This window comes from Amia ocellicauda, unplaced genomic scaffold (assembly GCF_036373705.1).
Source record: "Amia ocellicauda isolate fAmiCal2 unplaced genomic scaffold, fAmiCal2.hap1 HAP1_SCAFFOLD_90, whole genome shotgun sequence".
In the NCBI taxonomy this organism is placed as follows: domain Eukaryota; kingdom Metazoa; phylum Chordata; class Actinopteri; order Amiiformes; family Amiidae; genus Amia; species Amia ocellicauda.
The window spans coordinates 111899-135511 of NW_027103015.1; the positions used below are offsets into that span (position 1 = coordinate 111899).

At 46.0% G+C, this 23613-nt stretch overlaps 9 non-coding genes across 9 annotated transcripts; 8 read left to right on the forward strand and 1 right to left on the reverse strand.

The window, feature by feature from the left end:
- Positions 1 to 3322: 3322 nt before the first annotated feature.
- On the reverse strand, positions 3323 to 3413 carry trnar-ucu (transfer RNA arginine (anticodon UCU)). Its single transcript is given in 2 exon segments — positions 3323 to 3358; positions 3377 to 3413. It is a non-coding gene; the product is annotated as a tRNA-Arg (tRNA).
- A 7195-nt stretch (positions 3414 to 10608) lies between these two features.
- On the forward strand, positions 10609 to 10682 carry trnai-aau (transfer RNA isoleucine (anticodon AAU)). The gene has a single exon. It is a non-coding gene; the product is annotated as a tRNA-Ile (tRNA).
- Positions 10683 to 11594: 912 nt separating this feature from the next.
- On the forward strand, positions 11595 to 11709 carry trnal-caa (transfer RNA leucine (anticodon CAA)). The gene is made up of 2 exons: positions 11595 to 11632; positions 11664 to 11709. It is a non-coding gene; the product is annotated as a tRNA-Leu (tRNA).
- Positions 11710 to 13563: 1854 nt separating this feature from the next.
- Positions 13564 to 13678, forward strand: trnal-caa (transfer RNA leucine (anticodon CAA)). The gene is made up of 2 exons: positions 13564 to 13601; positions 13633 to 13678. It is a non-coding gene; the product is annotated as a tRNA-Leu (tRNA).
- A 1715-nt stretch (positions 13679 to 15393) lies between these two features.
- trnal-caa (transfer RNA leucine (anticodon CAA)) lies at positions 15394 to 15508 on the forward strand. The gene is made up of 2 exons: positions 15394 to 15431; positions 15463 to 15508. It is a non-coding gene; the product is annotated as a tRNA-Leu (tRNA).
- A 1854-nt stretch (positions 15509 to 17362) lies between these two features.
- trnal-caa (transfer RNA leucine (anticodon CAA)) lies at positions 17363 to 17477 on the forward strand. The gene is made up of 2 exons: positions 17363 to 17400; positions 17432 to 17477. It is a non-coding gene; the product is annotated as a tRNA-Leu (tRNA).
- A 1715-nt stretch (positions 17478 to 19192) lies between these two features.
- Positions 19193 to 19307, forward strand: trnal-caa (transfer RNA leucine (anticodon CAA)). Its single transcript has 2 exons — positions 19193 to 19230; positions 19262 to 19307. It is a non-coding gene; the product is annotated as a tRNA-Leu (tRNA).
- Positions 19308 to 20678: 1371 nt separating this feature from the next.
- Positions 20679 to 20793, forward strand: trnal-caa (transfer RNA leucine (anticodon CAA)). Its single transcript has 2 exons — positions 20679 to 20716; positions 20748 to 20793. It is a non-coding gene; the product is annotated as a tRNA-Leu (tRNA).
- A 1211-nt stretch (positions 20794 to 22004) lies between these two features.
- On the forward strand, positions 22005 to 22119 carry trnal-caa (transfer RNA leucine (anticodon CAA)). Its single transcript has 2 exons — positions 22005 to 22042; positions 22074 to 22119. It is a non-coding gene; the product is annotated as a tRNA-Leu (tRNA).
- The last annotated feature ends 1494 nt before the right edge of the window (positions 22120 to 23613 follow it).

The following is a 23613-nucleotide window of genomic DNA, read 5'->3' on the forward strand; positions in this document are numbered from 1 at the left end:
ATGATCTAAAATAAAGTAAGTGAACATTTAAATAAATAAACCATTTAGGCACGGAGGAGAGAAAAACCAAAAACTAATAATGAATTAATAATATTGTGCATTATGTGAATAATGAATGGCAGAGATTGTTTTAGCAGTTTAGTGGATATAGGGTCTAGTGCGCAGGTTGTAGTATTCATTTTAGTAATTAAGGAGACCAATTCCTGGTGATTTACTGCGTTAAATGAGTCCAAGGTAGGCAGGGGCTGTGAAGGACTGCAGACATCGGCTATAGCATTTGTGTGTGTTTCCACTTCTGTCTGTTTTCTAATGCCGTTAACTTTGCTATTGAAATGATCCATGAAGTCATTGCAGATAATATTGGGGGGGATAACCTCTGAAGGCTTTAAATGCTGATTAGTAAGTGTCGATATTGTATTAAAAAGAAAACGCGGGTTATTCTTATGCGTCTCTATTCAATTAGAGTAGTAGGCAGACCTAGCAGAGGACAGGGCTTGCTTGTATCTTTTTATAATGCCATATGGAAGACCATATGGAAGTTTTGTTGCTCTCCATTTACGTTCATATCTACGGCATCCTGTTTAAAGTGAGCGAGTGTGTTCGTTAAACCATGGTGAGTGGTTTGTTGCTTTAATCTGTCGTGTCCTTAATGGAGCTACTGTATCTAAAGCAGTGCTTAGTGTATTGTTGAAATTATTTAATAATTCATCTACAGATCCCGTTTTGATAAAGCTAGCATTTGGCAACAGAGTAGTACACTTATGAATAGCAGTAGGATTTAGGCAGCAAGTTTCTATGTTCCTCTCCTGTGTGTCTGATTCTACTCCAGGCAGCTCAAATGTAATAAGGCAGTGGTCAGAAATCATCTGGTTCTGGGGTGATATTATTAAGTTGTGAATCTGTACCCCATGGCTAATAACTAGATCCAGTGTGTGATTGTGATGATGTGTGGGTCCTGACACATGCTGAGTGAAGCCTACAGACTCCAATAGGGACAAGAAACTAACACTGAGGGGGTCGTCTTTAATGTCAATATGTATGTTAAAGTCCCCCAAAATAATGAGTTTACCATGGTGTATGGCTAAGTCAGATAAGAGATCGCTAAATTTGGTCATAATACAGGAATAGGGGCCTGATGGCCTATAAACAGCTATAAGCTGAAGGTGGATTAAGCCTAAACCTGGTGAATTTCAAAAGATGTGAAGCTGTCAAATGGCTTAGTAGATAGGCGCAGGTCTGTGCGGTAGATGGTGGCTAGGCCCCCCCCCCACGGCCTGTTGTACGGGCCTTCTGGCATTAAGAGAAGTCAATAGGGGAGGCTTCTACTAATGGAATAGTGTCGTCTGGTCTTAACCAGGTCTCTCCAAGCCAATGAAAAATTACTGTTTTAATAGGATAACTATTCATTTTGTTTGTATAAGATTTAATTTCAGGATTATGTGATTTATTCGATGCCCCCAGGCATGGATCTACGATCGGGGTCAGGTTATGCTGGAAGTTACAGGCAGACTGCAGTGTAGGACTGTGAGGCTGCAGCCTGACCGGTGCTCTGAAGAGTCACGTTTTTATATTCTAATGAAAGAACCATTTGTTTATTGATAATACATATTTGGTGATTATACATATGATATCCATCCAAGACTTGGTCACCTGTTGCTCTTAGTACTTTCTTCAAATGTACTTAAACCAAGGAGTACAGTTTTTGAACCATTCAGGACGATTTTATTAATTTTCCTTTTTATAAAAAAAATGGTGGTTCAGTTAATTTGCTACAGAAATTCGATACCCTCTCAGTAATGTTGTGTAGATTGCTAAATGGAGAGTCTTTGACAGCATAAACATATTAACTGTGTAGTGGTGCACCTCAACAGCTTAACAAGCTTTCCATTTCCATTTTCAAAATAAGAAGCAGAATGTGCTCACAGGGCTCCCCAATTATTGACATTTGAGGCCAGAGGAGTAAATTGATGCACATTGAATGTCATATTTTTTTCTCCATAAAGGATCTGAACACGAATTACAAATTCTACAAGGATAAGGGCAGCAAAATGAGTATCCCGCTTATCAATTTCACTTTCTAACAATATATGCATTGGTTGCACAAGCAGAGCAAATTGAGCATTATTTAAGAAGCATCTTTCAATCACAAAGGCAACATGTTCCCTATGACCCACTGGGCTTTGGAAAGCTGTTCCTCTGCTCTATATCGGACCTCCGGATCATTTGTTTGTTGCTAATTGATTGGTTTAAACCGCAGGTGCGTACAATCCCCCAGGAAATTATATACTAGGCTGCAATTTAGTGCGTATCCTCCACTTGTGTTGCAATCTGACCCAAAGGGCAACACCTTTGAGTTACTAACTTAATCCTGTACCAATGTTTACATATTAGATAACTTTCACCATCTGCTGTCAGAGAAACAATGCACTATGTTTGGCAAAGCACTATGCTATGTACAGAACACACTTATTCCTGGGTAGCTGCTGCCATGCTGGAACAGGCTGGCACACAAAATCAGGCACCTGCAAAACAGTTTATATGTTATTGCTCAACTGTCATAAATTGTAGAATACATGATCTCGATAAAAGCTCAGACATTTATCACACAGGGCAAGCCAGCTAAGTGATGAAAGGAACCATAACCGATTTAATGTGCCTTTTCACAATTGCTGGCGCTCTGTGCCACGATCAGCCGTGTTCAGCCAGCATTAATGACACAGGCCGCTTGTCTAGAACGGCAACATGAATTGAGCACCATCAGAGTAAACAGACAGTCGCAGTGCGGGGGCTTCTGTAGACTTTCACAAGTATCCGAATTTACTTTTCTCGCTTTAATTCTGTGCTCTCTATATTATCGCTGGATCCAGGGTGGGGGGGGCGTGCTGGGCGTCCCAGGTGCTGCTCTCTTAGACCGAGGTGGAGCCCGAGTGGTAGTCTGAGGTCACCTTCTCTGTGGCACTCGTCACTTCCTTAGTTATTGTCATCATTGCCGCTGCTGGGGAAACTCTCCACTTTAACCGACACGTGGGATAGAAAGCCACGTGTGCAAAACACAACGGCTTAGTAGTCCATGGCCTTAAGTACAAGGCCACCTGATCCAGCTGTTCCCGGAGATGCAACTGACACGGAGGGGGACTGGTACAGTGACAGTGGCTAGGAAAAGAAGCAGGGTATGAGGTCTTGATAGTCAAGCAAGGATTTGGGACAAAGTTGGCATTCCAGAAAAGTAAGAAGTGAAGGCGTCAGCGAGGCACTTGACTGCAAGATACCTCTGGCTGTCACAAGGAAGCCCAGCAAGCTGTAAGCTTCATGAAGTGAGCACTGACTCTGGTGGGACTCGAACCCACAACCTTTGAATGACCACTGCCCTTTTCACTAGAAGTCCAACGCGCTATCCATTGCGCCACAGAGCCCCACAAGACGTTTATCGCCATACTGTTCTGCACGCCTACTGATGACGGGGCATCTCAGCGTGCTTGTACAAGTAGCATTTACAGATGTGTTTTTTTAATCCCTGTCTCGCTGATATTGAGACGAAAGGAAATGAATGGTTCTTCTTTTAGATAATGCGACTCATGTTGACTTGACTATGAGGGGAAGTATTTGTCAGGCACACTGTGTGTTTGTCTGTTTATCTGTGGCTGTCTTTGTGTCTGTGGCAGTCTGTCTGTGTGTGTGTGTCTGTCTGTGTGTCTATCTGTGGCTGTCTGTGTGTCTGTGGCAGTCTGTGCTTGTGGCTGTCTTGTGTGTGTGTCTGTGGCTGGACCGTTGGGGCTGGTTGGAAACATCATCGACCTGGGTTTCTCTTCATCACAAATACATCTTTCCCTGCCCACATGCCCGAATTGCTTTTCAGCTGGATCACAGCCTCGCCCCAGGTGGGCAAAACCTCCAAAAGTGGTACAAACTCATCCACGTATTGCAGTGTTTCTGGGAAAGCTGGCATAGTGAGTGAGAAAGTCAACCCTGACAGTGTGGCGAGAGACGGGAAGCCACGGAATTTATGCGCTCTGTGATGTCATAGAAGTCAGCTGTGAGAGAGTTCAGCGATGACATCTCAGATCTCTTTCACAGCTGACTTCTATGACATCACAGAGCGCATAAATTCCGTGGCTTCCCGTCTCTCGCCACACTGTCAGGGTCAACTGAAAAACATATTAATTGAACTTAATTTTTCAAGTTTTCACAACTATAAACCAAGTCTAATTGACAAAATAGTCATTCTTCCTCAACTTTCATTACTTACAGTGAGGGAAAAAAGTATTTGATCCCCTACTGATTTTGTACGTTTGCCCACTGACAAAGAAATGATCAGTCTATAATTTTAATGTTAGGTGTATTTTAACAGTGAGAGACAGAATAACAACAAAAAAATCCAGAAAAACGCATTTTAAAAAAGTTATAAATTGATTTGCATGTTAATGAGGGAAATAAGTATTTGATCTCCTATCAATCAGCAAGATTTCTGGCTCCGAGGTGTCTTTTATACAGGTAACGAGCTGACATTAGGAGCGCTCCTAATCTCAGCTCGTTACCTGTATAAAAGACACCTGTCCACAGAAGCAATCAATCAATCAGATTCCAAACTCTCCACCATGGCCAAGACCAAAGAGCTGTCCAAGGATGTCAGGGACAAGATTGTAGACCTACACAAGGCTGGAATGGGCTACAAGACCATCGCCAAGCAGCGTGGTGAGAAGGTGACAACAGTTGGTGCGATTATTCGCAAATGGAAGAAACACAAAATAACTGTCAGTCTCACTCGTTCTGGGGCTCCATGCAAGATCTCACCTTGTGGAGTTTCAATGATCATGAGAACGGTGAGGAATCAGCCCAGAACTACACGGGAGGATCTTGTTAATGATCTCAAGGCAGCTGGGACCATAGTCACCAAGAAAACAATTGGTAACACACTACGCCATGAAGGACTGAAATCCTGCAGCGCCCGCAAGGTCCCCCTTCTCAAGAAAGCACATGTACAGGCCCGTCTTAAGTTTGCCAATGAACATCTGAATGATTCAGAGGAGAACTGGGTGAAAGTGTTGTGGTCAGATGAGACCAAAATCGAGCTCTTTGGCATCAACTCAACTCGCCGTGTTTGGAGGAGGAGGAATGCTGCCTATGACCCCAAGAACACCATCCCCACCATCAAACATGGAGGTGGAAACATTATGCTTTGGGGGTGTTTTTCTGCTAAGGGGACAGGACAACTGCACCGCATCAAAGGGACGATGGACGGGGCCATGTACCGTCAAATCTTGGGTGAGAACCTCCTTCCCTCAGCCAGGGCATTGAAAATGGGTCGTGGATGGGTATTCCAGCATGACAATGACCCAAAACACACAGGAGTGGCTCAAAAAGAAGCACATTAAGGTCCAGGAGTGGCCTAGCCAGTTCTCCAGATCTTAATCCCATAGAAAATCTGTGGAGGGAGCTGAAGGTTCGAGTTACCAAACGTCAGCCTCGAACCCTTAATGACTTGGAGAGGATCTGCAAAGAGGAGTGGGACAAAATCCCTCCTGAGATGTGTGCAAACCTGGTGGCCAACTACAAGAAACGTCTGACCTCTGTGATTGCCAACAAGGGTTTTGCCACCAAGTACTAAGTCGAAGGGGTCAAATACTTATTTCCCTCATTAACATGCAAATCAATTTATAACTTTTGAAATGCATTTTTCTGGATTTTCTTGTTGTTATTCTGTCTCTCACTGCTAAAATACACCTACCATTAAAACTATAGACTGATCATTTAATTGTCAGTGGGCAAACGTACAAAATCAGCAGGGGATCAAATACTTTTTTCCCCCACTGTACTTATTAATTTCATTATTTGCAATCCACAAGTCCATCTATAATCATTCAAACGCGGGCTACTTCATCTTTTCTTGCATGATCAGCAACTTTATCCCATGCTAATTAATACAAAAAATTTCTCAACTCCGGTAAAGTAGTATGTCATCATGACGTGATGGTTTTGGCACATGCGCATTAAACAAAACGTTCATAGAACATATGTTTTGTGGTTACCTGAACACGTTATTTAAAGTTTTACAATTCTGTTCAAGTTGAGGTTGTTGTAACTCATCTTATTGTGTGGTGAGACACTGCAATTTCACAGAACATGATTTTACTTGTCCAATTTCCAAAACGAGCTCTCTTCAATCTCCGTTTCAAATCCATGTTGATTTGCGGGTAATCACTGTATCCACTCAATCTTACTACATTTGTAAGAAAACACCTGTAATGCTGTACAATGCATGTGTTTTTCAAGCACATGAAAGATTGTAGACAGGTAGAGATCGCCACTTGAGTGCCAGACTGACTCTATTGTAAAGGGAAGGCAGGATTATGTGTTATATTTGATTTATTATGTATTTAAATGACCAGTCAAAATAACCCGATTTTGGCTATTCTAGGTAAATGTGTTTATAACTTATTTATTTTCGTGTTTATGCAGCTAAAACGCTGTAGGCATGTTTAATACATATAGTTAGGAATAGTCACGAATGGGTATATGCGCAGTGTATTTTGGAACACAGTATAATTCAAATTTGAATAACCAAAACGGTCAAATTGACCGGCTCTGCGCTTGTAGTGTTAAATGTGGGTGTCATATCGTGGGCCGCACTTCCATGTGTGACGGGCCGCAGGTCGAGAACCACTGCCCTATTCAGAACAGGTTGGTCAGATAGGACCAGAACCAGTGCAGACCCAAAGAACAGAGGACGAGCGTTAGGCAGACAAACCCCAGGGCCCCAGGGCCACAGGTTAGTGCTTTCCTGGAGGTCTTTAGCTCCCCTGTATAATGGACCATTCCAGAGAGATTCCCCTTTGCAGTCAATATCATCAGCTCAGCAGTTTGCCAATACAGATCCCTGGGGAGGTGGGGGCTCAAATCCAGGACCAGGGTTAGCCACCCCTAGCATAAAGCAAAACATTACATGTGTTTAAATGGTTGAAGTCAATACAATGATTAATGAATTGATGTATTTATTGAGGTGGCTGTGACAGAGCAGCTATAGAGACTATTGCACTCCTTCACAGCAGCATCTCTGTTGCTTATATTAAGTTATACTAAGGTATGCTGAGCTGACGATATTGAGGTTTTTACTAAAGAAAAAACAGATAACATGCCACAGGTTAACAACCAGTCCAGTCAAACCCTAAGAGAGATCAGGATAAATGAGGAGGAGGTAGTAAAGGGACTAGCAGAATTAAAAACAAACAAATCACCTGGGCCAGATGGTATATTTCCAACAGTACGTAAAGAAATTATGGAAATGATTGTATTAATTATTTCTAAATAGCACTGGTTTCACTGTTTGTGAATGTTTTGATGGTTTTTTTATTTGTCAAATGCATTGACCGTTATTGTTCTTTTAAATGCATCAGATTGTTTTGATAGTTTTTTTTTGTTTGTTGTTTTTTACATTTCAGTTATTTTGACAATTTTTTCACCATTGCATAAATTAAATAGTCTAAAATGTGCTTTTTATTATTTTGTCTTGCTTTTCAAAGACAAAATCAATTACAAAACTACAATTAAAAAATATATATTTAAGACTGAACATTAAACACTGTGCCAACAAAGCACAATAAATAAAATAAAATAAAATAGATACATTTATATCTGGCCATCTTTGAGCCCCCCTTCTTGAATAGCCTACTGTGAAAGCCGGACACAAATAACGGGGAGAGAGAGAGGGAGAGTCTCCGGTTTCGGTTGTGTCCGGGCTTTATTGAGTTCAGGTATGTCAAAAAAGGGCGGAGATACAAAACAAAAACAAAATCAAAAGCAAAAGCAAAAAGTGTCCACAATCGGGGTGCTCCGGGCAGACAGGGGTAATAGACTCAGTCCACCTTCTTGTCGGTTAGCTGCTTCCGTCGGGGAGGGAGAGGGATTAAATAAACAGGGCACAGCCCACTTTATAGCGAGACACTCCTTTTCAATGGTGCTATATTTACGCTCCTGGGCGATAATTGTTTGCTTAGATAGAGGACGGGGTGTTCCTGACCCCCAACACTCTGGGACAGGACCGCGCCCACTCCAACTTCTGAGGCGTCGGTCTGTAGAATGAAAGGGAGAGAGAAGTCAAGGCATTTAAAAAAAGGGTGTTGGCAGAGGCGGTCCTTAATCGCCTGGAAAGCCACCTGGCACTGCTCCGTCCACTGGACCGTATCTGGAGCACCTTTTCGCGTCACTTCGGTCAGGGGGTAAGCCAGGGTGGCAAAGTCCGGCAGAAACTGGCGATAATACCCGGAAAACCCCCAAAACTGCCAAACTTCCTTTTTGGACTTAGGAGGCTGACAGGAGGCAATAGCGGTCACTTTGTCAACGACTGGCCGTACCTGCCCCCCTCCTAAGAGGTACCCCAGATACTTGGTCTCCCTCCTCCCAACTGTTCACTTGCCCGGGTTTTCCGTGAGCAGCGCCCAGCCGATCCAGCAACTCATCCACACGGGGCATCGGATAGGCATCAAACCTAGACACTGCATTGAGCTCCCTATAATCAACGCAGAATCTAGTGCTGCCGTCAGGCTTTGGCACCAAGACTATAGGGCTACACCATTCCGATTGTGACTTTTCAATGACTCCCAGCTCCAACATCTTCTGCACCTCTTCATTGACAGCCTACTTTTTGTAATAAGGGGTGCGATAGGGTTTGACACGCACGCAGGTGTCCAGTGCCGTGTGGATGTGGTGTTCAATGAGAGGTGTGAGCCCGGGTCGGTGAGAAAAGACATGCTGGAAGTGGCACAATAAAGAGCGAACCTGCTGTTTCTGGGCGTTTGTTAAATGGGCGTTTGTTAAATTGAGTTCAGTGCGAACCTCAGAAACAGCGGCTTCAGACTCTTTGTTGTGGGGGGAACTAGAAGCACCCAATGCTTCCTCCTCTCGCCACTTCTTCAGCATGTTCAGATGATAGATCTGCTTTTCCCACCGACGATCCGGGCGACACACCTCATAATCAACATCCCCTAAGCGGCGTGTGACCACAAAGGGTTCCTACCACTTAGCCAGCAGTTTAGATGTTGAATTTGGGAATAACACCAGTACCTTGTCCTTGGGTGAACGATCGTAACCGGGCTCTCCTGTTGTACATGCGCTGTTGTCGCTCCTGGGCCTGTAAGAGATGCGACTGTGCAAGTTTCCCCAGTGCCGATAGCCGATCTCTCAGGTGCAGGATGTGCTGTACCATAGAGGTCTGGGAGGGGGCGGTCGCCTCCCAGTCCTCCTTTATTAAGTCGAGGATGCCCCTCAGCCGCCTCCCGTACAGCAGCTCGAAGGGAGAGAAGCCGGTGGACATCTGGGGCACCTCGCGTACAGCGAACAGCAGGGGTGGCAATAACTTGTCCCAGTCCCGAGCGTCTGTGCTCACAAACTTACAGATCATGTTCTTTAGGGTTTTATTAAAGCGCTCCACTAGGGCGTCTGTCTGGGGATGATAGATTGAGGTCCTGATGGACTTTATCCCCAGCAGCCTACAGAGGTCTCGCATCACGCTTGACATGAATGGAGAGCCCTGATCTGTCAGGATTTCCTTTGGGATCCCCACCCGAGTGAAGACCTTAAACAGCTCCTCGGCGATCCTAGTCGCTGACATTGTCCGTAGATGAATTGCCTCCAGGTACCGAGTGGCATAGTCTACTATGACCAGCACAAATTGATACCCCGGGGAGCTTTTCTCCAACGGACCGATCAAATCCATCCCAATGTGCTCAAATGTTATCTCCATGAGAGGCAGCGGTACCAGCGGAGCCCGCGGTACTGCACTGGCATTGGTCTTCTGGCACTCCGGACAGGCAGCACACCATCTTTCTACCACCTTTTTGATGCCTGGCCAGAAGAATCGGTCCATTATCCGGCTTAAGGTCTTGTCACGACCCAGGTGACCTGCCCCAGCCAAATCAGATGAGAGCCTATGATCCTTAATATTAGATAGATAGTTTTCACTAGCGAGCACCCGGCCGGGCGATGTCCAGGCTGCCCGCAACGCCGGCACATCACCGTGGTTTTTCCAGGGGACCGCACACTGCCGGGAGAGAGAGAAAAAGAAGGAGCTAAGGAGACAGATTTGTTTTTGGGACGGGTAAGGCAAGAAGGGGAAGTGGGTTGGGGAGAAACATGTTTAGGTGTGGTGTTTGGCAACGTGCTGGTATCTAGGACAGTCGGGGTCTTGGGAACGGAAGGGAGGGTGCCTGCCATCGGGCATCAGAAGGTGGCATCGTCCCAGGCAATGATGGTTCTGTGCCAGCCTGGAGGCCTCCTCCAGGTCTTCGGGTTGGACGTGAGGACGTGGGAGATGGCAGATGAACTGCTCCAAGGCCACCAGGTCGGCAACTTCCGTGGCGGAGTGCTCCTCCGGCTTGAGCCAGCGGTGGCAGGCGCCGGAAGCCAGGTTCAAACCGGAGGCTTCTGAGCTTTCAGCGCTGGCCGTCTGACGGATGGATGGAGGCGTGTGTTCAAATCCCACTTCTAAAACACTGATTTATAACATCACCAATGCTAGGAATTACAAAAGTGTTCTTTTCACACTTGTGTGTAATGCATTTTGCAGCCATATTACATAAACATGAGCAAATGCCTGGCAGATAGATTGCTTTTGCTGGCCGGTTAGCTCAGTTGGTTACAGCGTGGTGCTAATAACACCAAGATCTTGGGTTCGATCCCCACATCAGCCAATGCCAATCCAAGGTGCTCGTTCGTCCAGTAAGTGTCATGTTTTTTGCAAGTTATAGACGACACTCCCTGAAGGCAAGCGTAGTAGTGCACTTAAGCAGTGGTAGGATCCACAAGACTTCATCAAGCCGTGTCAAAGTCGCCCATCTACATGCACACGGGAAAATGTCCTTTCTCTGCTTTGCTTTTCTCAGAACACTTCATTTGCATTCTGTCCTCTGATTGTTTCAACTCGTGGGCTCCTGCCAAATCCTAATTACACAGACTTGGAGAGGGAATCAAAGCCAATGGCTTCAAGAATCAACGCAAGTTTCATGAATGGCACATCTAAGCCATGTTGCCAACCAGACATTTAGCTGTTGGTCACCTCGACTCGGTTTCATAAGTGTTGAAAGTCACGGAATCCAGCAATTCTGGCATATCGATCTTTACAGTTAGGAAGCCTAAGCGGTTGTGAATCACTGTCTCCATTTTTGGTGCAAATGAAAGTGACAGCAGGTGCACCGGAGAGAGGCAACAGCAAGACAACCCCAAAAAGGGAATGGTTTTGCAGGTGGTGGCCACAGACGATTGCTCTCTCCTTATCCTTCCCGACTGATTCTTCTCTAGTTTTGCCTTTTGCTAGTGTCCTTGTCACTACTGGTATTATGAGGCGCTCCCTGCAGTCCATTCAGGTTGCACAGGTAGTCCAGCTCCTCCAGTATGGCACATCCATACGTGGCGCTTGAAGAAAGTTTGCTGTGTCTCCCAGTACAGTCTCAAAAGCATGAAGGTGGGAGAGTTACGAATTTTGCAATGTACGGTGAAGATTTTGAGGTTTCCTAGACTTCGATCACGGAGATCCGATGTGTGGTTTAAGTGTCCCCGCAGTTTTGTTGAGCACTATATAATCTCCCGGTGGACGTGTACATCCTGTCAGAATGGCCGAGTGGTCTAAGGCGCCAGACTCAAGGTGTTGTTCCCTCGAAGAGTCTAGAAGGGTTTTCTGGTCTCCTGATGGAGCCGTGGGTTCAAATCCCACTTCTGACAGATTGATTTATAGCATCAGCAATGCTAGGAATTGCAAAAGTGTTCTTTTCACACTTGTGTGTAATACATTTTGCAGGCATATTACATAAACATGAGCAAATGCTTGGCAGAAAGATTGCTTTTGCTGGCTGGATAGCTCAGTTGGTTAGAGCATGGCGTTAATAATTACAAGGTCTTGGTTTCGATCCTCACATCGACCAAGGCCAATCCAAGGTGCTTGTCTGCCTAGTACGAGTCCTATTTTTTGAAAGTTATAGACGACACTCCCTTAAGGCAAGCGTAGTAGTGCACTTAAGCAGTGGTAGGATCCACAAGACGTCATCAAGCCGTGTCAAAGTCGGCCATCTACATGCACACGGGAAAATGTCCTTTCTCTGCTTTGCTTTTCTCAGAACACTTCATTTGCATTCTGTCCTCTGATTGTTTCAACTCGTGGGCTCCTACCAATTCCTTATTACACAGATTTGGAGAGGGAAGCAAAGCCAGTGGCTTCAAGAATCAACGCAAGTTTCATGAATGGCACATCTAAGCCATGTTGCCAACCAGACATTTAGCTGTTGGTCACCTCGACTCGGTTTCATAAGTGTTGAAAGTCACGGAATCCTGCAATTCTGTGGCCTCATTCTCAAGGCTATCTTCTATAATACACCACTCAAAAAAATAGGGGAACAAGTAATCATCACAGCATAACACCAAGTCAGATACACTTCAGGCATATCAATCTTTACAGTTAGGAAGCCTAAGCGGTTGTGAATCACTGTCTCCATTTTTGGTGCAAATGAAAGTGACAGCAGGTGCACCGGAGAGAGGCAACAGCAAGACAACCCCAAAAAGGGAATGGTTTTGCAGGTGGTGGCCACAGACGATTGCTCTCTCCTTATCCTTCCCGACTGATTCTTCTCTCGTTTTGCCTTTTGCTAGTGTCCTTGTCACTACTGGTAATATGAGGCGCTCCATGCAGCCCATTCAGGTTGCACAGGTAGTCCAGCTCCTCCAGTATGGCACATCCATACGTGCCGTCTGACGATTGCTCTCTCCTTATCCTTCCCGACTGATTCTTCTCTAGTTTTGCCTTTTGCTAGTGTCCTTGTCACTACTGGTATTATGAGGCGCTCCCTGCAGCCCATTCAGGTTGCACAGGTAGTCCAGCTCCTCCAGTATGGCACATCCATACATGCCGTCTGACGATTGCTCTCTCCTTTTCCTTCCTGACTGATTCTTCTCTCGTTTTGCCTTTTGCTAGTGTCCTTGTCACTACTGGTATTATGAGGCGCTCCCTGCAGCCCATTCAGGTTGCACAGGTAGTCCAGCTCCTCCAGTATGGCACATCCATACATGCCGTCTGACGATTGCTCTCTCCTTTTCCTTCCTGACTGATTCTTCTCTCGTTTTGCCTTTTGCTAGTGTCCTTGTCACTACTGGTATTATGAGGCGCTCCCTGCAGCCCATTCAGGTTGCACAGGTAGTCCAGCTCCTCCAGTATGGCACATCCATACATGCCGTCTGACGATAGCTATCTCCTTTTCCTTCCTGACTGATTCTTCTCTCGTTTTGCCTTTTGCTAGTGTCCTTGTCACTACTGGTATTATGAGGCGCTCCCTGCAGCCCATTCAGGTTGCACAGGTAGTCCAGCTCCTCCAGTATGGCACCTCCATACGTGGCGCTTGAAGAAAGTTTGCTGTGTCTCCCAGTACAGTCTCAAAAGCATGAAGGTGGGAGAGTTACGAATTTTGCAATGTACGGTGAAGATTTTGAGGTTTCCTAGACTTCGATCACGGAGATCCGATGTGTGATTTAAGTGTCCCCGCAGTTTTCTTGAGCACTATATAATCTCCCGGTGGACACGTACATCCTGTCAGAATGGCCGAGTGGTCTAAGGCGCCAGACTCAAGGTGTTGTTCCCTCGAAGAGTGTAGAAGGGTTTTCTGGTCTCCTGATGGAGCCGTGGGTTCAAATCCCACTTCTGACAGATTGATTTATAGCATCAGCAATGCTAGGAATTGCAAAAGTGTTCTTTTCACACTTGTGTGTAATGCATTCTGCAGCCATTTTACATAAACATGAGCAAATGCCTGGCAGAGAGATTGCTTTTGCTGGCTGGTTAGCTCAGTTGGTTAGAGCATGGCGTTAATAACTACAAGGTCTTGGGATCAATCCTCACATCGACCAAGGCCAATCCAAGGTGCTCGTCTGTCTAGTACGAGTCCTATTTTTTGAAAGTTATAGACGACACTCCCTGAAGGCAAGCGTAGTAGTGCACTTAAGCAGTGGTAGGATCCACAAGACTTCATCAAGCCGTGTCAAAGTCGGCCATCTACATGCACACGGGAAAATGTCCTTTCTCTGCTTTGCTTTTCTCAGAACACTTCATTTGCATTCAGGCATATCAATCTTTACAGTTAGGAAGCCTAAGCGGTTGTGAATCAATGTCTCCATTTTTGGTGCAAATGAAAGTGACAGCAGGTGCACCGGAGAGAGGCAACAGCAAGACAACCCCAAAAAGGGAATGGTTTTGCAGGTGGTGGCCACAGACGATTGCTCTCTCCTTATCCTTCCCGACTGATTCTTCTCTAGTTTTGCCTTTTGCTAGTGTCCTTGTCACTACTGGTATTATGAGGCGCTCCCTGCAGCCCATTCAGGTTGCACAGGTAGTCCAGCTCCTCCAGTATGGCACATCCATACGTGCCGTCTGACGATTGCTCTCTCCTTATCCTTCCCGACTGATTCTTCTCTCGTTTTGCCTTTTGCTAGTGTCCTTGTCACTACTGGTAATATGAGGCGCTCCATGCAGCCCATTCAGGTTGCACAGGTAGTCCAGCTCCTCCAGTATGGCACATCCATACGTGCCGTCTGACGATTGCTCTCTCCTTATCCTTCCCGACTGATTCTTCTCTAGTTTTGCCTTTTGCTAGTGTCCTTGTCACTACTGGTATTATGAGGCGCTCCCTGCAGCCCATTCAGGTTGCACAGGTAGTCCAGCTCCTCCAGTATGGCATATCCATACATGCCGTCTGACGATTGCTCTCTCCTTTTCCTTCCTGACTGATTCTTCTCTCGTTTTGCCTTTTGCTAGTGTCCTTGTCACTACTGGTATTATGAGGCGCTCCCTGCAGCCCATTCAGGTTGCACAGGTAGTCCAGCTCCTCCAGTATGGCACATCCATACATGCCGTCTGACGATTGCTCTCTCCTTTTCCTTCCTGACTGATTCTTCTCTCGTTTTGCCTTTTGCTAGTGTCCTTGTCACTACTGGTATTATGAGGCGCTCCCTGCAGCCCATTCAGGTTGCACAGGTAGTCCAGCTCCTCCAGTATGGCACATCCATACATGCCGTCTGACGATTGCTCTCTCCTTTTCCTTCCTGACTGATTCTTCTCTCGTTTTGCCTTTTGCTAGTGTCCTTGTCACTACTGGTATTATGAGGCGCTCCCTGCAGCCCATTCAGGTTGCACAGGTAGTCCAGCTCCTCCAGTATGGCACATCCATACGTGGCGCTTGAAGAAAGTTTGCTGTGTCTCCCAGTACAGTCTCAAAAGCATGAAGGTGGGAGAGTTACGAATTTTGCAATGTACGGTGAAGATTTTGAGGTTTCCTAGACTTCGATCACGGAGATCCGATGTGTGATTTAAGTGTCCCCGCAGTTTTCTTGAGCACTATATAATCTCCCGGTGGACATGTACATCCTGTCAGAATGGCCGAGTGGTCTAAGGCGCCAGACTCAAGGTGTTGTTCCCTCGAAGAGTGTAGAAGGGTTTTCTGGTCTCCTGATGGAGGCGTGGGTTCAAATCCCACTTCTGACAGATTGATTTATAGCATCACCAATGCTAGGAATTGCAAAAGTGTTCTTTTCACACTTGTGTGTAATGCATTTTGCAGCCATTTTACATAAACATGAGCAAATGCCTGGCAGAGAGGTTGCTTTTGCTGGCTGGTTAGCTGAGTTGGTTAGAGCATGGCGTTAATAACTACAAGGTCTTGGGTTCGATCCTCACATCCACCAAGGCCAATCCAAGGTGCTCGTCTGTCTAGTACGAGTCCTATTTTTTGAAAGTTATAGACGACACTCCCTGAAGGCAAGCGTAGTAGTGCACTTAAGCAGTGGTAGGATCCACAAGACTTCATCAAGCCGTGTCAAAGTCGGCAATCTACATGCACACGGGAAAATGTCCTTTCTCTGCTTTGCTTTTCTCAGAACACTTCATTTGCATTCTGTCCTCTGATTGTTTCAACTCGTGGGCTCCTACCAATTCCTTATTACACAGAATTTGAGAGGGAAGCAAAGCCAATGGCTTCAAGAATCAACGCAAGTTTCATGAATTGCACATCTAAGCCATGTTGCCAACCAAACATTTAGCTTTTCGTCACCTCGACTCGGTTTCATAAGTGTTGAAAATCACGGAATCCTGCAATTCTGTGGCCTCATTCTCAAGGCTATCTTCTATAATACACCTCTCAAAAAAATAAGGGAACAAGTAATCATCACAGCATAACACCAAGTCAGATACACTTCAGGCATATCAATCTTTACAGTTAGGAAGCCTAAGCGGTTGTGAATCACTGTCTCCATTTTTGGTGCAAATGAAAGTGACAGCAGGTGCACTGGAGAGAGGCAACAGCAAGACAACCCCAAAAAGGGAATGGTTTTGCAGGTGGTGGCCACAGACGATTGCTCTCTCCTTATCCTTCCCGACTGATTCTTCTCTAGTTTTACCTTTTGCTAGTGTCCTTGTCACTACTGGTAATATGAGGCGCTCCATGCAGCCCATTCAGGTTGCACAGGTAGTCCAGCTCCTCCAGTATGGCACATCCATACGTGCCGTCTGACGATTGCTCTCTCCTTATCCTTCCCGACTGATTCTTCTCTAGTTTTGCCTTTTGCTAGTGTCCTTGTCACTACTGGTATTATGAGGCGCTCCCTGCAGCCCATTCAGGTTGCACAGGTAGTCCAGCTCCTCCAGTATGGCACATCCATACATGCCGTCTGACGATTGCTCTCTCCTTTTCCTTCCTGACTGATTCTTCTCTCGTTTTGCCTTTTGCTAGTGTCCTTGTCACTACTGGTATTATGAGGCGCTCCCTGCAGCCCATTCAGGTTGCACAGGTAGTCCAGCTCCTCCAGTATGGCACATCCATACATGCCGTCTGACGATTGCTCTCTCCTTTTCCTTCCTGACTGATTCTTCTCTCGTTTTGCCTTTTGCTAGTGTCCTTGTCACTACTGGTATTATGAGGCGCTCCCTGCAGCCCATTCAGGTTGCACAGGTAGTCCAGCTCCTCCAGTATGGCACATCCATACATGCCGTCTGACGATAGCTATCTCCTTTTCCTTCCTGACTGATTCTTCTCTCGTTTTGCCTTTTGCTAGTGTCCTTGTCACTACTGGTATTATGAGGCGCTCCCTGCAGCCCATTCAGGTTGCACAGGTAGTCCAGCTCCTCCAGTATGGCACCTCCATACGTGGCACTTGAAGAAAGTTTGCTGTGTCTCCCAGTACAGTCTCAAAAGCATGAAGGTGGGAGAGTTACGAATTTTGCAATGTACGGTGAAGATTTTGAGGTTTCCTAGACTTCGATCACGGAGATCCGATGTGTGATTTAAGTGTCCCCGCAGTTTTCTTGAGCACTATATAATCTCCCGGTGGACACGTACATCCTGTCAGAATGGCCGAGTGGTCTAAGGCGCCAGACTCAAGGTGTTGTTCCCTCGAAGAGTGTAGAAGGGTTTTCTGGTCTCCTGATGGAGCCGTGGGTTCAAATCCCACTTCTGACAGATTGATTTATAGCATCAGCAATGCTAGGAATTGCAAAAGTGTTCTTTTCACACTTGTGTGTAATGCATTCTGCAGCCATTTTACATAAACATGAGCAAATGCCTGGCAGAGAGATTGCTTTTGCTGGCTGGTTAGCTCAGTTGGTTAGAGCATGGCGTTAATAACTACAAGGTCTTGGGATCAATCCTCACATCGACCAAGGCCAATCCAAGGTGCTCGTCTGTCTAGTACGAGTCCTATTTTTTGAAAGTTATAGACGACACTCCCTGAAGGCAAGCGTAGTAGTGCACTTAAGCAGTGGTAGGATCCACAAGACTTCATCAAGCCGTGTCAAAGTCGGCCATCTACATGCACACGGGAAAATGTCCTTTCTCTGCTTTGCTTTTCTCAGAACACTTCATTTGCATTCAGGCATATCAATCTTTACAGTTAGGAAGCCTAAGCGGTTGTGAATCAATGTCTCCATTTTTGGTGCAAATGAAAGTGACAGCAGGTGCACCGGAGAGAGGCAACAGCAAGACAACCCCAAAAAGGGAATGGTTTTGCAGGTGGTGGCCACAGACGATTGCTCTCTCCTTATCCTTCCCGACTGATTCTTCTCTAGTTTTGCCTTTTGCTAGTGTCCTTGTCACTACTGGTATTATGAGGCGCTCCCTGCAGCCCATTCAGGTTGCACAGGTAGTCCAGCTCCTCCAGTATGGCACATCCATACGTGCCGTCTGACGATTGCTCTCTCCTTATCCTTCCCGACTGATTCTTCTCTCGTTTTGCCTTTTGCTAGTGTCCTTGTCACTACTGGTAATATGAGGCGCTCCATGCAGCCCATTCAGGTTGCACAGGTAGTCCAGCTCCTCCAGTATGGCACATCCATACGTGCCGTCTGACGATTGCTCTCTCCTTATCCTTCCCGACTGATTCTTCTCTAGTTTTGCCTTTTGCTAGTGTCCTTGTCACTACTGGTATTATGAGGCGCTCCCTGCAGCCCATTCAGGTTGCACAGGTAGTCCAGCTCCTCCAGTATGGCATATCCATACATGCCGTCTGACGATTGCTCTCTCCTTTTCCTTCCTGACTGATTCTTCTCTCGTTTTGCCTTTTGCTAGTGTCCTTGTCACTACTGGTATTATGAGGCGCTCCCTGCAGCCCATTCAGGTTGCACAGGTAGTCCAGCTCCTCCAGTATGGCACATCCATACATGCCGTCTGACGATTGCTCTCTCCTTTTCCTTCCTGACTGATTCTTCTCTCGTTTTGCCTTTTGCTAGTGTCCTTGTCACTACTGGTATTATGAGGCGCTCCCTGCAGCCCATTCAGGTTGCACAGGTAGTCCAGCTCCTCCAGTATGGCACATCCATACATGCCGTCTGACGATTGCTCTCTCCTTTTCCTTCCTGACTGATTCTTCTCTCGTTTTGCCTTTTGCTAGTGTCCTTGTCACTACTGGTATTATGAGGCGCTCCCTGCAGCCCATTCAGGTTGCACAGGTAGTCCAGCTCCTCCAGTATGGCACATCCATACGTGGCGCTTGAAGAAAGTTTGCTGTGTCTCCCAGTACAGTCTCAAAAGCATGAAGGTGGGAGAGTTACGAATTTTGCAATGTACGGTGAAGATTTTGAGGTTTCCTAGACTTCGATCACGGAGATCCGATGTGTGATTTAAGTGTCCCCGCAGTTTTCTTGAGCACTATATAATCTCCCGGTGGACATGTACATCCTGTCAGAATGGCCGAGTGGTCTAAGGCGCCAGACTCAAGGTGTTGTTCCCTCGAAGAGTGTAGAAGGGTTTTCTGGTCTCCTGATGGAGGCGTGGGTTCAAATCCCACTTCTGACAGATTGATTTATAGCATCACCAATGCTAGGAATTGCAAAAGTGTTCTTTTCACACTTGTGTGTAATGCATTTTGCAGCCATTTTACATAAACATGAGCAAATGCCTGGCAGAGAGGTTGCTTTTGCTGGCTGGTTAGCTGAGTTGGTTAGAGCATGGCGTTAATAACTACAAGGTCTTGGGTTCGATCCTCACATCCACCAAGGCCAATCCAAGGTGCTCGTCTGTCTAGTACGAGTCCTATTTTTTGAAAGTTATAGACGACACTCCCTGAAGGCAAGCGTAGTAGTGCACTTAAGCAGTGGTAGGATCCACAAGACTTCATCAAGCCGTGTCAAAGTCGGCAATCTACATGCACACGGGAAAATGTCCTTTCTCTGCTTTGCTTTTCTCAGAACACTTCATTTGCATTCTGTCCTCTGATTGTTTCAACTCGTGGGCTCCTACCAATTCCTTATTACACAGAATTTGAGAGGGAAGCAAAGCCAATGGCTTCAAGAATCAACGCAAGTTTCATGAATTGCACATCTAAGCCATGTTGCCAACCAAACATTTAGCTTTTCGTCACCTCGACTCGGTTTCATAAGTGTTGAAAATCACGGAATCCTGCAATTCTGTGGCCTCATTCTCAAGGCTATCTTCTATAATACACCTCTCAAAAAAATAAGGGAACAAGTAATCATCACAGCATAACACCAAGTCAGATACACTTCAGGCATATCAATCTTTACAGTTAGGAAGCCTAAGCGGTTGTGAATCACTGTCTCCATTTTTGGTGCAAATGAAAGTGACAGCAGGTGCACTGGAGAGAGGCAACAGCAAGACAACCCCAAAAAGGGAATGGTTTTGCAGGTGGTGGCCACAGACGATTGCTCTCTCCTTATCCTTCCCGACTGATTCTTCTCTAGTTTTACCTTTTGCTAGTGTCCTTGTCACTACTGGTATTATGAGGCGCTCCCTACAGCCCATTCAGGTTGCACAGGAAGTCCAGCTCCTCCAGTATGGCACATCCATACGTGCCGTCTGACGATTGCTCTCTCCTTATCCTTCCTGACTGATTCTTCTCTCGTTTTGCCTTTTGCTAGTGTCCTTGTCACTACTGGTAATATGAGGCGCTCCCTGCAGCCCATTCAGGTTGCACAGGTAGTCCAGCTCCTCCAGTATGGCACATCCATACGTGGCGCTTGAAGAAAGTTTGCTGTGTCTCCCAGTACAGTCTCAAAAGCATGAAGGTGGGAGAGTTTCGAATTTTGCAATGTACGGTGAAGATTTTGAGGTTTCCTAGACTTCGATCACGGAGATCGGATGTGTGATTTAAGTGTCCCCGCAGTTTTCTTGAGCACTATATAATCTCCCGGTGGACATGTACACCCTGTCAGAATGGCCGAGCGGTCTAAGGCGCCAGACTCAAGATGCTCTTCCCTTGAAGAGTGTAGAAGGGTTTTCTGGTCTCCTGATGGAGGCGTGGGTTCAAATCCCACTTCTGACAGATTGGTTTATAGCATCACCAATGCTAGGAATTGCAAAAGTGTTCTTTTCACACTTGTGTGTAATGCATTTTGCAGCCATTTTACATAAACATGAGCAAATGCCTGGCAGAGAGATTGTTTTTGCTGGCTGGTTAGCTCAGTTGGTTAGAGCATGGCGTTAATAACTACAAGGTCTTGGGTTCGATCCTCACATTGACCAAGGCCAATCCAAGGTGCTTGTCTGCCTAGTTCAAGTCCTATTTTTTGAAAGTTATAGACGACACTCCCTGAAGGCAAGCGTAGTAGTGCACTTAAGCAGTGGTAGGATCCACAAGACTTCATCAAGCCGTGTCAATGTCAGCCATCTACATGCACACGGGAAAATGTCCTTTCTCTGCATTGCTTTTCTCAGAACACTTCATTTGCATTCTGTCCTCTGATTGTTTCAACTCATGGGCTCCTACCAATTCCTTATTACACAGACTTGGAGAGGGAAGCAAAGCCAGTGGCTTCAAGAATCAACGCAAGTTTCATGAATGGCACATCTAAGCCATGTTGCCAACCAGACATTTAGCTGTTGGTCACCTCGACTCGGTTTCATAAGTGTTGAAAGTCACGGAATCCTGCAATTCTGTTGCCTCATTCTCAAGGCTATCTTCTATAATACACCACTCAAAAAAATAAGGGAACAAGTAATCATCACAGCATAACACCAAGTCAGATACACTTCAGGCATATCAATCTTTACAGTTAGGAAGCCTAAGCGGTTGTGAATCACTGTCTCCATTTTTGGTGCAAATGAAAGTGACAGCAGGTGCACCGGAGAGAGGCAACAGCAGGACAACCCCAAAAAGGGAATGGTTTTGCAGGTGGTGGCCACAGACGATTGCTCTCTCCTTATCCTTCCTGACTGATTCTTCTCTCGTTTTGCCTTTTGCTAGTGTCCTTGTAACTACTGGTAATATGAGGCGCTCCCTGCAGCCCATTCAGGTTGCACAGGTAGTCCAGCTCCTCCAGTATGGCACATCCATACGTGGCGCTTGAAGAAAGTTTTTCTGTGTCTCCCAGTACAGTCTCAAAAGCATGAAGGTGGGAGAGTTACGAATTTTGCAATGTACGGTGAAGATTTTGAGGTTTCCTAGACTTCGATCACGGAGATAGGATGTGTGATTTAAGTGTCCCCGCAGTTTTCTTGAGCACTATATAATCTCCCGGTGGACATGTACATCCTGTCAGAATGGCCGAGTGGTATAAGGCACCAGACTCAAGGTGTTGTTCCCTTGAAGAGTGTAGAAGGGTTTTCTGGTCTCCTGATGGAGGCGTGGGTTCAAATCCCACTTCTGACAGATTGGTTTATAGCATCACCAATGCTAGGAATTGCAAAAGTGTTCTTTTCACACTTGTGTGTAATGCATTTTGCAGCCATTTTACATAAACATGAGCAAATGCCTGGCAGAGAGATTGCTTTTGCTGGCTGGTTAGCTGAGTTGGTTAGAGCATGGCATTAATAACTACAAGATCTTGGGTTCGATCCTCACATTGACCCAGGCCAATCCAAGGTGCTCGTCTGCCTAGTTCGAGTCCTATTTTTTGAAAGTTATAGACGACACTCCCTGAAGGCAAGCGTAGTAGTGCACTTAAGCAGTGGTAGGATCCTCAAGACTTCATCAAGCCGTGTCAAAGTCGGCCATCTACATGCACACGGGAAAATGTCCTTTCTCTGCTTTGCTTTTCTCAGAACACTTCATTTGCATTCTGTCCTCTGATTGTTTCAACTCGTGGGCTCCTGCCAATTCTTAATTACACAGACTTGGAGAGGGAAGCAAAGCCAATGGCTTCAAGAATCAACACAAGTTTCATGAATGGCACATCTAAGCCATGTTGCCAACCAAACATTTAGCTTTTCGTCACCTCGACTCGGTTTCATAAGTGTTGAAAGTCACGGAATCCCGCAATTCTGTGGCCTCATTCTCAAGGCTATCTTCTATAATACACCACTCAAAAAAATAAGGGAACAAGTAATCATCACAGCATAACACCAAGTCAGTTACACTTTAGGCATATTAATCTGTACAGTTAGGAAGCCTAAGCGGTTGTGAATCACTGTCTCCTTTTTTGGTGCAAATGAAAGTGACAGCAGGTGCACCGGAGAGAGGAAACAGCAAGACCACCCCAATAAGGGAATGGTTTTGCAGGTGGTGGCCACGGACGATTGCTCTCTCCTTATCCTTCCTGACTGATTCTTCTCTAGTTTTGCATTTTGCTAGTGTCCTTGTCACTACTGGTATTATGAGGCGCTCCCTGCAGCCCAATTAATGTAGAGTAGGAAGTCCAGCTTCGCCAGGATGTCACATCCATAGTGCTATCAGAAGAACCAGAAGGACCAGTATCTGCTTCTTTGTGCGAGGAGGAACAGGAGGAAACAGACTCTATGAGGGTGGCATGAGGGCCCGTCATCCTCTAGTGGGACCTGTGCTCACAGCCCAGCACCGTGCAGCTCGATTGGTATTCGTGAAAGAGTCTGGAGGCACCGTGGTGAACGTCATTCTGCCTGCAACATCATCCAGCATGACCGGTTTGGCTGCTGGTTTGGAGAGAAACACAAAGTGCCCTCTGTGTATTCACTATGCAACCATCAACAACTCTGACCTGGTCATATATACGTCCCAGGGCATCATCCTGTGTCTGGTCCATAGCGAAATCGGAAAAACTGTTGAAGGTGGGATCCTGTATTGGGCCTTCCACGGGAAGAAGGAGAGAGGAGGTGAGTCCCAGAACTCGTTCCTTCCCCTGGGTCCAACAGGGTACTGTTGGCTGCTACACGACTGGAGTCAGAGGGA